Source organism: Somniosus microcephalus, chromosome 9 (genome assembly GCF_052327205.1).
Source record: "Somniosus microcephalus isolate GS21.2 chromosome 9, FLI_Smic_1.0, whole genome shotgun sequence".
NCBI lineage: Eukaryota > Metazoa > Chordata > Chondrichthyes > Squaliformes > Somniosidae > Somniosus > Somniosus microcephalus.
The window spans coordinates 49,684,334-49,698,686 of record NC_140995.1 but is presented as its reverse complement, the minus strand read 5'-3'; the positions used below and the strand labels follow the sequence as shown (position 1 = coordinate 49,698,686).

The following is a 14,353-nucleotide window of genomic DNA, read 5'->3' as shown; positions in this document are numbered from 1 at the left end:
AGAAAAAGCCAGGAAGAGGGCGTCTTTAAATAGCGCCCCCCCCCCCCCCCGCCCCCAGCCCCTCACCAACTGGCAAACGTTCCAGTCTCCCTGTTGTTGCTTGCACCAGGCGGAAAGGAGGGGGGCGCCATACAATATCCGGTCTGGGGCATCACCAGGGCATTGCATGCTCGACTGACATCACGATCTGCGGGCGTAGGAGATTGGGGCGGTAAACTTTTGCGCCGCCGCAAAAACTCTAGTCAATTTTGCGGCGGCACAAACACCGCCGTGCCCGGGCGGGCGCTAACGGGAGGCGCAAACCAACCGAATTTTTCCCCCAAGGTGTTCAGGAAAGGTAGTGAAAGAAAGAAAGGTGGTGGGGTGGCAGTATTGATTAAGGAGAACATTACAGTGCTGGAGAGAAAGGATGTCCTGGAGGGATCAAGGACAGAACCTATTTGGTTAGAGTTAAGAAACAATAGAGATGTCATTACACTACTAGGTTTATTCTATAGGCCACAACTCATGGGAAGGATATAGAGGAACAAATTTACAGGGAAATTACAGAGAGGTGCAAGAACTATAGAGATCATGGGGGACGTCGACTAGCCTTATATAGACTGGGATAGAAATAGTGTAAAGGGCAGAGAAGGGGAAGAATTTCTGAAGTGTGTTCAGAAGAACTTTCTTGATCAGTACGTTTCCAGCCCAACAAGGAAGGAGGCATTGCTGGATCTGGTTCTGGGGAATGAGGTAGGTCAAGTGGAGCAAGTGTCAGTAGGGGAACATTTAGGGAACATTGATCCTAGTATTATAAGGTTTAGATTATCTATGGAAAAGGACAAGGAGCAATCTAGAGTAATAATACTTAATTGGAGGAGTGCCAATTTCAGTGGGTTAAGAATGGATCTGGCCTGGGTAAATTGGAATGGGCTGCCTTTAAAGAAGAAATGGTTCGGGTACAGTCGAGGTACATTCCCACGAGAGGGAAAGGTAATGCAACCAAAGCCAGAGCTCCCTGGATGATGAAAGATGAAGCAGAAAAAGGAGCCATATGAAAGATGTCAGGTTGAGAATACAAGTGAGAACCAGGCTGAATATAGAACGTTCAGAGGGGAAGTGAAAATGAAAATAAGAGGGGCAAAGAGAGAGAGTATGAGTACAGATTGTCAGCTAACATAAAAGGAAATCCAAAATTCTTCTATAGGCATATAAATAGTAAACGGGTAGTAAGAGGAGGGGTGGGACCAATTAGGGACCAAAACGGAGACCTACGTATGGAGGCAGAGGGCATGGCTGAGGTATTAAATGAGTACTTTGCATCTGTCTTTACCAAGGAAGAAGATGCTGCCAAAGTCATAGTGGAAGAGGAGGTAGTTGAGATACTGGACGGGATAAAAATTGATAAAGAGGAGGTACTAGAAAGGCTGGCTGTACTTAAAGTAGATAAGTCACCAGGACTGGATGGGATGCATCGTAGGATGCTGAGGGAAGTAAAGGTGGAAATTGCGGAGGTACTAGCCATAATCTTGCAATCCTCCTTTAATACAGGGGTGGTGCCAGAGGACTAGGGAATTGCAAATGTTACAGCCTTGTTCAAAAAAGGATGTAAAGATAAGCCAGCAACTACAGGCCAGTCAGTTTAATCTTGTTGGAGGGGAAGCTTTTCGAAATGATAATCAGGGATAAAATTAACAGTCACTTGGACAAGTGTGGATTAATTAAGGAAAGTCAGCACGGATTTGTTAAAGGCAAATCGTGTTTAACTAACTTGATTGAGTTTTTTTGCTGATGTAACAGAGAGAGTTGATGAGGGCAATGCGGTTGACGTGGTGTAAATGGCCTTCCAAAAGGCATTTGATAAAGTGCCACATAATAGGCTTGCCAGCAAAATTGAAGCCCATGGAATAAAAGGGACAGTGGCAGCATGGATACAAAATTGGCTAAGTGACAGGAAACAGAGAGTTGTGCTGAACGATTGTATTTCGGACTGGAGGAAGGTACACAGTGTTGTTCCCCAGGGGTCGGTACTAGGACCATTGCTTTTCTTGATATATATTAATGACTTGGAATTGGGTGTACAGGGTACAAATTCAAAATTTGCAGATGACATAAAACTTGGAAGTATAGTGAATAGTGATGAGGATAGTAATAGACTTCAAGAGGACATAGACAGGATGGCGGAATGGGTGGACATGTACCAGATGAAATTTAATGCAGAGAAGTGCAAAGTGATACATTTTGGTAGGAAGAATGAGGAGAGGCAATATAAACTAAAGGGTACAATCCTAAAGGGGGTGAATGAACCGAGAGACCTGGGGGTATATGTGCACAAATCATTGAAGGTGGCAGGGCAGGTTGAGAAAATGGTTAAAAAAGCATATGGGATTCTGAGCTTCATAAATAGAGGCCTAGAGTACTACAGCAAGGAAGTTATGATAAACCTTTACAAAACACTGGTCTGACCTCAACTGGAGTATGGTGTCCAATTCTGGGCACCACACTTTAGGAAATATGTGAAGGCCTTCGAGTGGGTGCAGAAAAGATGCATAAGAATAGTTCCAGGAATGAGGAACTTCAGTTACGTGGATAGACTGGAGAAGCTGGGAATGTTCTCCTTGGAGCAGAGAAGGTTGAGAGGAGATTTGATAGAGGTGTTCAAAATCATGAGAGGTCAAGACAGAGTAGATAGAGAGAAACTGTTCTCATTGGCGGAAGGGTCGAGAGCCAGAGGACACAGATTTAAGGTGATTGGCAGATGGACCAAAGGCGACCTGAGGAAAAACTTTTTTATGCAGCAAGTGGATAGGATCTGGAATGCACTGCCTGAGAGGGTGGTGGTGGAAGATTCAATTGTGGCTTTCAATAGGGAATTGGATTAGTACCTGAAGGAAAAAAATTGCAGGGCTATTGGGAAAGGGCAGGGGAGTGGGAGTAGCTGAAGTGTTCTTGCAGGGAGCCGGCACAGGCTCGACGGGCGGAATAGCCTCCTTCTGTGCTATAACCATTCTATGATTCTAATAATTCTATGACTCATTGGTTAAGGATATAGACTGTTGGTCCCTTAGTTCACCAAGGCCCCAGATGCACCGTTGCCCTCATTGCTCTGTTATGCGCTCACACTTCCAGCAAGTAACGGCGCAAAAAAAGTTTTAAAAAAATACCCATGTACGAGCAGGTCTAACAGGGCACGCTGCAAGATGCACCACTCCAGTAAAATACAGCCCATTATGTGTTTTTTTGCCTCAGTTTTTCGCATAATGTTCATCATCTGATACCGGGGAGATGTGAAGGCTCTTCAAACGAGACTCAGTTCAGATTCCTCATTTCTAATTTAAAAATGTCACAGAGCAAAGTTCCATAATCTGTTCTACAATGGATGCGCCTATCATGGAACAAGCTGCTGTCTTCGCCATTCCAATTCTGCTGTGGCAGCACTTGCTTTGGAGTCTGTCATCCTGCATCCTACACGATCGCTGCTGCAGTCCAATCTATTCATATTTTACTAGCCTTTCTGATTTAATTCTGCACATCAGTCCTTTGCTATATTGACTGACCATTTCATTAAGTGATGCTATAATTTCTGCCTTTCAGATTTTGCTCCACTACAGTATTATTTTCCCATTTGATAAATATATGATTTCAGCATGATGTAATGCTTACATATACTAAAAGCAGTAAGGATGTTGATTGGCACCTCTCCCCAAAATAGGTCCGAAACAATCATACTTCTGTTTGTGAATACTTCCTATTGCAAATGGATGTTTCCTAAGAACCTTTTTTAATTACAAGAAAAACTACTAATTGTACTGACGCAATGGGCTTGATTTGAACACCTCTGCCTGATGATAATTGGGTGGGGGGGAGGGTGCGGGGGCAGTTAAAATGGAGTGGAAAGAAAGAGTGGGAATTTGGAGAAGAGGGGGAAGGAGATGTTGCTTTTTGCCTCCACTACTTGTGTTTTGTGTTACAGGTAGATATTTAATTTCAGTACCCATAACTTAATCTAGATCAAGTAGTCAAGAAACTACACTGTAAACTAAGTTATGTAACTACAAATTTAATAAAATTTAATTAAATAAAACAAGGTCATATAGGGATGGCAGTGCAGGTGGTGTGCCGTAACTGCAGCACGTGGGAGTTTGTGGAGAGCATTGTGATCCCGGACGACCACGTTTGCAGTAAGTGCTCTGCCCCAATTTGGCTGATTACAATTTTAAATTGTGGGTGATGAGGACACTAGCCCCAAACCAGCGATGCCCTCTTTAAATATGCAGATCGGGCTCCAATTACACCATCGGGGCCTAACCTGCCATTTTCACCTGAGGCCTGAGCAAGGGGAATGGTGGTGGCTTACCCGCTAGGCCAAACCTGCCAGCAACAACAGCCAGTGCCAGAAGAGGCCCCGCAAGACAGGTTCTTCAAGTATTCCTCCGGGCCCCACAAGTCAACAAGGAGCCTTCCCTGCCCTGGACCTTCCCCCCTTCCCCCCACCCCATCCCAACCGGGTTTCCCCTCTGTGCCAGGGAACAACTGGGATTTCCCTTTGATTCTAATGGCCGGACAGCCGCTTCCCACCGACTTCCTGGCACTTTTGGTCAGGAAGTTGGCAAGCGGCATGCTAATGAGGCCCGGTCGTTAAAATGGCCGAGCCTGCCCACAGCTGCTCCCGGATGGGCATGCTGCACGCTTTGGTGTGTTCCTGCCTGGGAGTTAAAATCAAGCCCAGAGTTGAACGCTGAAACACATCAGCACAGAGCTCTGATGGGCTGGGGTGGGAGGTAGCCAGGTGGAGGTTGCGCCAGCTCCTCACAGGGTAAGGAAAATCAGATGGATTTGTGCCCTACTTGGGAAGTTCCCTCCGCCTCCTAATGACAAAGGAGGCTGCCTACCCTCTTACCAGAGGTAACTGAGAAGATTACTAGGTGATTTGATAAAGGTGACACATGCTCTGTAATAACACAAGGACTGTAATAACACAGAGGCTGTAATAACACAGGGGCTGTAATGATACAGGCTCTGTAATGACACAGGCTGTATAATGACACAGGCTCTGTAATGACACAGGCTGTATAATGACACAGGCTCTGTAATGACACAGAGGCTGTAATAACACAGAGTCTGTAATGACACAGGCTCTGTATTTTTCAAAAAGACAGGCAGAATAAAAAAGGAGGGGGAGTAGCCCTGATAATAAAGGATGACAAAAGGACAGTAGAGAGAAAGGATCTTGGCTCGGAAGATCAGGAAGTAGAATCAGTATGGGTGGAGATAAGGAATAACAAGTTGCAGAAAACACTGGTGGGAATAGTAGCTATACTGTTGGACAGAGTATTAATAAAGAAATAGTAGGAGCTTGTAACAAAGGTAATGCAATAATTGTGGGGGACTTTAATCTTCATGTAGACTGGATAAATGAAATTGGCAAAGGTAGTCTGGAGGACGAGTTCATGGAATGCATTCGGGACAGTTACCTAGAACAATACGTCATGGAACCAACCAGGGAACAGGCTATTTTAGATCTTGTATTGTGTAATGAGATAGGGTTAATTAGCAATCTCATAGTAAAGGATCCTCTGGGGCAGCGTGTTCATAATATGATAGAATTTCACATTAAGTTTGAGAGTGACTTGCCTAAGTCCAAAACTAGAGTCTTAAACTTAATTAAAGCCGATTACATAGGTATGAGGGGCGAGTTGGCTAAGGCAGATTGGAAAAATAGATTAAAAGGTATGGCGGTAGATAAGCAGTTGCTAGCATTTAAAGAAATATTTCATAATTCTCAACAAAAATACATTCCATTGAGAAACAAAAACTCCATGGGAAAAGTGATCCAACCGTGGCTAACTAAAGAAGTTAAGGATAGCATCAGATTGAAAGCAGAAGCTTATAATGTTGTGAAGAATAGTAGTAAGCCTGAGGATTGGGAGTGTCTCAGAAACCAGCAAAGGATGACCAAAAAATTGATAAAAAGGGAAAAAAAATAGAATGAGAGAAAACTAGCAAGAAATATAAAAGCAGATTGTAAGAGCTTCTACAAGTATGTAAAAAGGAAGAGAGTAGCAAAAGTAAACATTGGTCCCTTAGAGGCTGAGACAGGAGAAATTATGGGAAATAAGGAAATGGCAGAAACGTTAAACAAATATTTTGTATCAGCCTTCACAGTAGAAGACACAAAAAGCATACCAAAAATGGTGGGGAACCAAGTGTCTAATGAGGGTGAGGAACTTAATGTAATCAATATAAGTAGAGAAAAAGTACTAGAGAAACTAATGGGACTAAAAGCCAACAAATACCCTTGACCTGATGGCCTACATCCTAGGGTTCTAAAAGAGGTAGCTGAAGAAATAGTGGATACATTGGTTTTGATCTTCCAAAATTCCCTAGATTCTAGAACAGTCCCAGTGGATTGGAAGGTCACAAAAGTAACACCGCTATTCAAGAAAGGAGGGAGAGAGAAAACAGGGAAGTACAAGCCAGTTAGCCTGACATCAGTCGTCGGGAAAATGCTGGAATCCATTGTTAAGGAAGTGGTATCAAGGCACTTTGAAAACCATAACATGATTAGGCAGAGTCAACATGGTTTTATGAAAGGCAAATCGTGTTTGACAAATATATTAGAGTTTTTGAGGATGTAACTAGCAGGGTAGATAAAGGGGAACCAGTGGATGTAGTATATTTGGATTTCCAAAAGGCATTCGATAAGGTGCTTGTTGGGGTAAAAGAGAAGTCTTCCCTCCTCTCAAGCGGCCCCCCTGAGATAAGGGGTCGATGCTTGCCCTATAGCAACCACGAATTTACCAGACGGACACCTTGGATAAGTTTCACAATCTATATTCAAGCATATGCAGGGGGAAAATCTCAGTCTCATTCCAGAGAAAGGATTCTTCCACTGAGTATCAAATACGTACAGCAATTATACCCTAACTTGAGGCGTGCACCCCTCGTGCAGCCCCCTTCTACGCTCATTGTTTGGTCTACAGAATCATGCTTTGAGAATCTGTATGTCCTGTCTTATCTTAAGCAGGGACAAACGACCAGCTTATTAGCTTTACAGTTCCTGTTTTGTCTAGATCCTACATTCCTAAGCAAGGATAGGAGACAAACTTATCAACTTCTAGTTTCCACTAATTTTAATTCTAAGAAGTTATAGTTTCTTCTAACTTTTAATTCTAAGAAGTCATTTTTGTCCCCTTACAATCCCCCCTTATGTCCCTTGGCTATATGCCCAAGCCAGGTCATTTCCCTATTACTTTCTCGGGGGTGAGCCCTAGGTTTGTCCCTCTATTTGGGTAGCTACTTCCCAAACTGCAGGATCTGCCTGTTGACTTTCCCATCGAGGTTATATAAGATAAGTCCTTTCTGCCGGACTTTTTAAATGTGCCTTATCCAGTTTTTTACTTATCGCTCTTGCTATGGCTTGTCTCTTATTCTTGCTACATTTTTGACAGGATAACAACAACAAGATCACCGATACAACCAATACATGTGATATTATCCTTATCCAGGGGTGTATTTGCACATTGAGTCCAGTATTCCAAAACTTAGTGTACCAAGGCCGACTAGCCAACATTTCTTCAGTGTCCTTTTGTAGCTTATCTATTTCTTCCATCAAAATAACATACTTTTGTCTCTGCTTCTGAATGTCATGCTCCAGTTGGGTCTGTTCTTCGTTCAGTTCGAGTATCGGTTTTCCTTGTGGCCTTATTGCCTTTGTATACCCTTCTCGGATAGTGTCCGTCACTGTCCCATTAGTAGTTTCTTCTTTTAGTTCAGGATATATGATATACCCGTTTATATGTGTCTCTTCTTGTGGGCTAAAGCAGAAGTCAGTATTCATGATGGCACAGGAGGTGGTCCCTCCCTTATTCGTAACTGTCATATTGGGTGCCTTGGTGCTCACACGCCATTCTCCATTCCCCCGCGGGGCGGCGGTGCCTTGGTGCTCACACACCATTCTCCATTCCCTCGCGGGGCAGTGCCTTGGTGCTCACACACCATTCTCCATTCCTTCGCGGGGCGGCGGTGCCTTGGTGCTCACACACCATTCTCCATTCCTTCGCGGGGCGGCGGTGCCTTGGTGCTCACACACCATTCTCCATTCCCCCGCGGGGCGGTGCCTTGGTGCTCACACACCATTCTCCATTCCCCCGCGGGGCGGCGGTGCCTTGGTGCTCACACACCATTCTCCATTCCCCCGCGGGGGGGGGCGGTGCCTTGGTGCTCACACACCATTCTCCATTCCCTCGTGGGGCGGTGCCTTGGTGCTCACACACCATTCTCCATTCCCCCGCGGGGCGGCGGTGCCTTGGTGCTCACACACCATTCTCCATTCCCCCGCGGGGCGGTGACTTGGTGCTCACACACCATTCTCCATTCCCTCGCGGGGCGGTGCCTTGGTGCTCACACACCATTCTCCATTCCCCCGCGGGGCGGCGGTGCCTTGGTGCTCACACACCATTCTCCATTCCCCCGCGGGGGGGGGGCGGTGCCTTGGTGCTCACACACCATTCTCCATTCCCTCACGGGGCGGTGCCTTGGTGCTCACACACCATTCTCCATTCCCCCGCGGGGCGGTGACTCGGTGCTCACACACCATTCTCCATTCCCCCGCGGGGCGGTGACTCGGTGCTCACACACCATTCTCCATTCCCCCGCGGGGCGGTGACTCGGTGCTCACACACCATTCTCCATTCCCCCGCAGGGCGGTGCCTTGGTGCTCACACACCATTCTCCATTCCCCCGCGGGGCGGCGGTGCCTTGGTGCTCACACACCATTCTCCATTCCCCCGCGGGGCGGCGGTGCCTTGGTGCTCACACACCATTCTCCATTCCCCCGCGGGGCGGCGGTGCCTTGGTGCTCACACACCATTCTCCATTCCCTCACGGGGCGGTGCCTTGGTGCTCACACACCATTCTCCATTCCCTCGTGGGGCGGTGCCTTGGTGCTCACACACCATTCTCCATTCCCCCGCGGGGCGGCGGTGCCTTGGTGCTCACACACCATTCTCCATTCCCTCGTGGGGCGGTGCCTTGGTGCTCACACACCATTCTCCATTCCCCCGCGGGGCGGCGGTGCCTTGGTGCTCACACACCATTCTCCATTCCCCCGCAGGGCGGTGACTCGGTGCTCACACACCATTCTCCATTCCCCCGCGGGGCGGTGACTCGGTGCTCAAACACCATTCTCCATTCCCCCGCAGGGCGGTGACTCGGTGCTCACACACCATTCTCCATTCCCCCGCGGGGCGGTGCCTTGGTGCTCACACGCCATTCTCCATTCCCCCGCGGGGCGGCGGTGCCTTGGTGCTCACACACCATTCTCCATTCCCCCGCGGGGCGGCGGTGCTTGGTGCTCACACACCATTCTCCATTCCCCCGCGGGGCGGTGCCTTGGTGCTCACACACCATTCTCCATTCCCCCGCGGGGCGGCGGTGCCTTGGTGCTCACACACCATTCTCCTTTCCCCCGTGGGGCAGTGCCTTGGTGCTCACACACCATTCTCCATTCCCCCGCGGGGCGGTGCCTTGGTGCTCACACACCATTCTCCATTCCCCCAGGGGGCGGTACCTTGGTGCTCACACACCATTCTCCATTCCCCCGTGGGGCGGTGCCTTGGTGCTCACACACCATTCTCCATTCCCTCGCGGGGCGGCGGTTGTTTCGGAATCCCGTGTCATTGGCGTGATACTCAACGTGCACCCTTCCGTTCGGCCATAACCACAGTCATCCTTGGTCGTTCTTGGTGGATCTCGGCATTAAACAACTTGGTTATTTCGGTAACAATCATTTATGTTAATACCCCTTGTAATCTTTTTCTCTTTAATCACATGTCTGGACAAGCCATGGCAGCGCAAGCGAGTTTGATTCCTTATCTCCCCTATATTTGTTTGGTTAAGGGATCTCCTTTTGTTACATTATACTGCAGTATTGATAGTACAAATCCTATTATATTTAAATGTCCGGTTATGCATCTAACTTTTGGTATCCAAGCATGACTATTCCTCCGTACCTCACACGTATGCGTCATATTTTTATCTAAGGCCCAATTGGTAAATACATCATTCGGTATCCAATCCGGCACTTCTCCATTTTGGAGTTGCTCTAGGTTATGGTGTACTTCACTGAGTATCCATGCTCCGTACCCTGCGCAAACTATTTCCGACTGTAATTGTTGGCTCACGTCTTCCCCTGCTTTGTTTATCAAATTTATAGTTCTGGCGTGGTCCCGCAACGTGTGGGCCACTTGTAACAATTCTCCCTCCGTACCATCACCTAGCTGTGCCTGCAGTCTTTGGTTATCCCCTTCCCTACCCAACAATTCTTGTAAGATTCGGATTAGGGCATCAACCCGATCGTCTATGGTGTGCAGGTCTATAGTGTTCACCGTCGCACCCCCCTGCCGCGTATCCCACGCCTGCCGTTTCTAGTATCCCTCATTTTTCCCGGTCCCCTTTTCTACCTGTCTTCCTTTTCACATTAAATGTCATGGTTCTTGATTCAGGGCCTTCAAGAGCTCGTAGGGTAAAGTTATTGTACAGGCTTACGGTTTCCTTTCCACAAAAGCTGGGAATGGTTATATCCATTAAGTTTAGGAACACCGTAATTATTCGTTAGCGTAAGTGTATTTTATCCTTGCTTTTCTTTATTACCAATCCCCCTTTTGCTCCTGATCACAGCTAACGTCGCTCGAGTTTCTGTAATACAAGCCTTGTTGGTCCTTTTGGCCGGCCTGCACAGCTTCTCCCGTGGCTCCCCCTATAAGGGATAAGATCCTGTAAAATATTTCCCGGTCGTCACCGGTTAATTAGGGTCCATGCCTTTTCAACTGGGTCCAGTGTTTCCATTTGCTGGTGCCCCTTATATCTACGCATGCACACATGTCACTTACCATTATTACCTGATGGGGGCTGGTCCATTTTGGCGAGAACCCGGGTTTCTCTGGGTTGTTTATCTTTACCATTACCTGACTGCCTACCTGGGGTATTTGGACTTTCTGTTCTCTAAGTCTTTAATTATTTGTTGGTCTCTAGCCTGTACTTTCGGGTTGTGTAATTGCGTACAGAGTTCCATCACAAACCTTTGTATTCTATCTTTATTTGGTCCTACATCCTTACTTCCTGTGACCCATACCTTGGGCAGTTTCATTGCTTTTACTGTCATTAACTCAAAGGGAGTCAGTCCTGTAGTCTGGCTAGGGGTTGCCCTTAATTTCATCAGGACTCAGGGTAACATGTCTACCCATCCCTGTCCCACGGGGTGGCTTCTTCCTGTACCTTAAGCATGTTCACCTCCTCAGGCCCAATTGCACACGCACCAACTTGGGCTTCATTGGTCAGATTCCCTTTCTCAGCTGCCCACTTGGCTGCCTCGTCTGCCCATGCATTGCCCTGTTGGTGTCAGTCAATAATCTTCTTGTATGCTTTAATTTTTATTATTGCGCACTCTTGGGGTAGGAGGGAGGCTCCCACTAATTCCTTGATAATATTCTTGTGTCTTATGTGTCCTCCTCCTGATGTCATATATCCTCGCCTACTCCAGGCTACCATGTAATCATGCGCCACCCCCAAGGCATATCGACTATCTGTATATATGTTTACCCTTTTTCCTTCAGCTAACATTGGGGCTTCGGTGAGTGCCACAAATTCTGCTACCTGAGCCGATAGGCTGCCTTCTAGCCGACCTTCCCTTTTCTGTGTGGAGTTTGCACATTCTCCCTGTGTCTGCGTGGGTTTCCTCCGGGTGCTCCGGTTTCCTCCCACAGTCCAAAGATGTGCGGGTTAGGTTGATTTGGCTATGATAAATTGACCCTTCGTGTTAGGGGATTAAATACGTGGGGTTATGGGGATAGGGTGGGATATGTGTCGGTGCAGGCTCGATGGGCTGAAATGGCCTCTATCTGCACCGTGGGGATTCTGTGTCTGTGTGTGTTAACCTGTCTGTTGCCATCTACCACTGCCCATCCTGTTCGTGGTGTCCCGTCTATATATCGCCGGGACCCATCTACATATATATCCATTTCCGCTTCCTCGAGCGGGGCTTCACTAACATGACTATTTTCCCCTTCACTTCCTGTCATGTTATACTGATGTTCCTCTCCTTCCATTATAATCCACCCTGCGGGATTGTTACCATTGTCTTTAACTATTGTTACTGTGTCATTGGGGGGTATGAGCATTGCCTCCCATGTGGCCCTACGCACATCTGATACAGTTCTTAGCCTTCCTGTGTTAAGCAGCTCTGCTAGGGTATGTAGAATAATTTGTCCTGACATCACTATTAGTTCACTAACTCTGATGGCCCACGCAGCGCAGTCGAGGGCAACAACGCATCCGGACAATCCTACAGCTACAGGCTGCTGCTTAGTGGAGTAGTACGCTACCGGCCTTTGTCTATCCCCATGCACTTGGGATACTACCGCATTGTAATGATCCTTACTGTGGTAGTTATAGATGTGGAATGGCCTACTGTGGTCTGGTAATCCCAGGGCAGGGGCACTTATGAGGGCTTGTTTTAACTTTACAAACACTGTTTCTTGGTTGGGGCCCCAGTCCACCATCTCCTGGGATGGTTTCCCCCCTTTGAGCAAATCCTGTATAGGCTGGGCCATTTCTGCTTATTCTGGGATAAAGTTCCGGCAATAATTAAATAGCCGTAGTACCTGCCTGATCCCTTTCACAGGTCCTGGCCTCAGCATCATTCTAATAGCCTCCTTTCTGTCTTCGGGCATTTGTCTCTTCCCTTGTGTTATTATGTATCCTAGGTAGGTTACTTCATCCTTCCCTTCCTGTACCTTTCTAGGGTTTACCTTTAGCCCCGCATTCTGTAGGGCTCCCGGTACCATAGTCAATTAAATATTGTAGAGGAACCTGCCACTATCGGATGTTCTTGCGGAGCGGAGTTATCTTATTCAATGTGGTCTACACAAATTTACACCAACCAAAATTTCACCGTGGCTACAATGAAAGTCTGGTTTTAATAGGTTAGTTAACCTCATAACTCCAATTTAATCCAGATCAATTTTTTTTTAAACTAACCAGTATCACTTGGAAAAGAAAGAAAGAAGCCACATTAACAAAGAAACAATCACCCATGCCTTGTAAAAATTCAAATTCATTTTCTTCCAGGCACATTGGCAGCTGTAACTTAAAGGCTGAAGCTTATCTTTTGTAAAACAATTAACAAACTTAAAACAACACACGCTTGTCCATATTCAAGACAAGTCTTCAAAGGGTTAAACAGCTTTTAGCTCTCTGTACAAAAGAGTGGGTGGAGCTAAAACAAACACAACAGACACTTTCAAAGACAGAAAACTTCCACATTTTTAACACACACGTTCACACAAACTGAGAATTCAAAATTCTTTTTAAGATTCCTTTCACTCAGCAAATCCTGTATTTTACTTGTTTTGGACAGAAACTGATAGCTTCTGTGTCAATAAAACTCTATTTCTTTTTCCTTATCCCCTTTCTTACATTACTGGTATGCGGATACAATTTTGGCACCCGTTTTTGGTCCAAATTCGAGTACGTCTACTCAACTCATAATATGCACGAGCTACTAAAATGATGAGCTTTTCTTCCTTTAATTTTGTATCCTTCGTCCACCATTCTCTTTGTTTTACTGGTGGGTCGTTTGGTTGCCAATCATTTTTCTTCATCGTATCTATTAGTTTCACATTCTTTTCCGTTAGCATTTTTACGAGGGACCCCTCCGGTCCCCAGTCATACCCGTTGGCCATTCTTTAAGATTGCTGGGGTCGTTACGTTGCCCCATGGTTATTCTTGTATTCCTTCTTGTCTGCCCCGGTCGTATACGACCAATACCGGTTCGCTGGTATTGCCTCGTTGGCCACGCTTCAGGACCTACTCATAACCTGTAAAACGCTGGGGTCGTTACGTCGCCCCTAGGTTACTCTTGTATTCCTTCTTGTCTGCCCCGGCCGTATACGACCAATACTGGTTCGCTGGTATTACCTCATTTGCCGCGCTTCAGGATCTACTCATAACCAGCATCATGCTGATTACTCGGTTTTCGTCAGTTCGTGGTTTGCTATACTTAGTTCTTTTATACAGATTACCTCCCTTCCCATCCACAATGTATCAGCTCTAACTTGTAGGTGGTATTTAAAAGATACTCACCCCAACAGCTGCCACATTGTTCAAGTCGGAGTGTCTGTGTCCTGCCGACTACGCCAATTGTTGCGGTAAAAGAGAAGTCTTCCCTTCTCTAAAGCAGACCCACTGAGATAAGGGGTTGACGCTTGCCCTATAGCAACCACAAATTCACCAGACGGACACCTTGGATAAGTTTCACAATCTTTATTCAAGCATATGTAGGGGGAAAATCTCAGTTTCATCCCAGAGAAAG

At 46.6% G+C, this 14,353-nt stretch overlaps 1 pseudogene; it reads right to left on the bottom strand.

Annotated features, from left to right (window-relative positions):
- Positions 1 to 7,418: 7,418 nt before the first annotated feature.
- LOC147112371 (uncharacterized) lies at positions 7,419 to 10,902 on the bottom strand (annotated as a pseudogene).
- Positions 10,903 to 14,353: the final 3,451 nt, after the last annotated feature.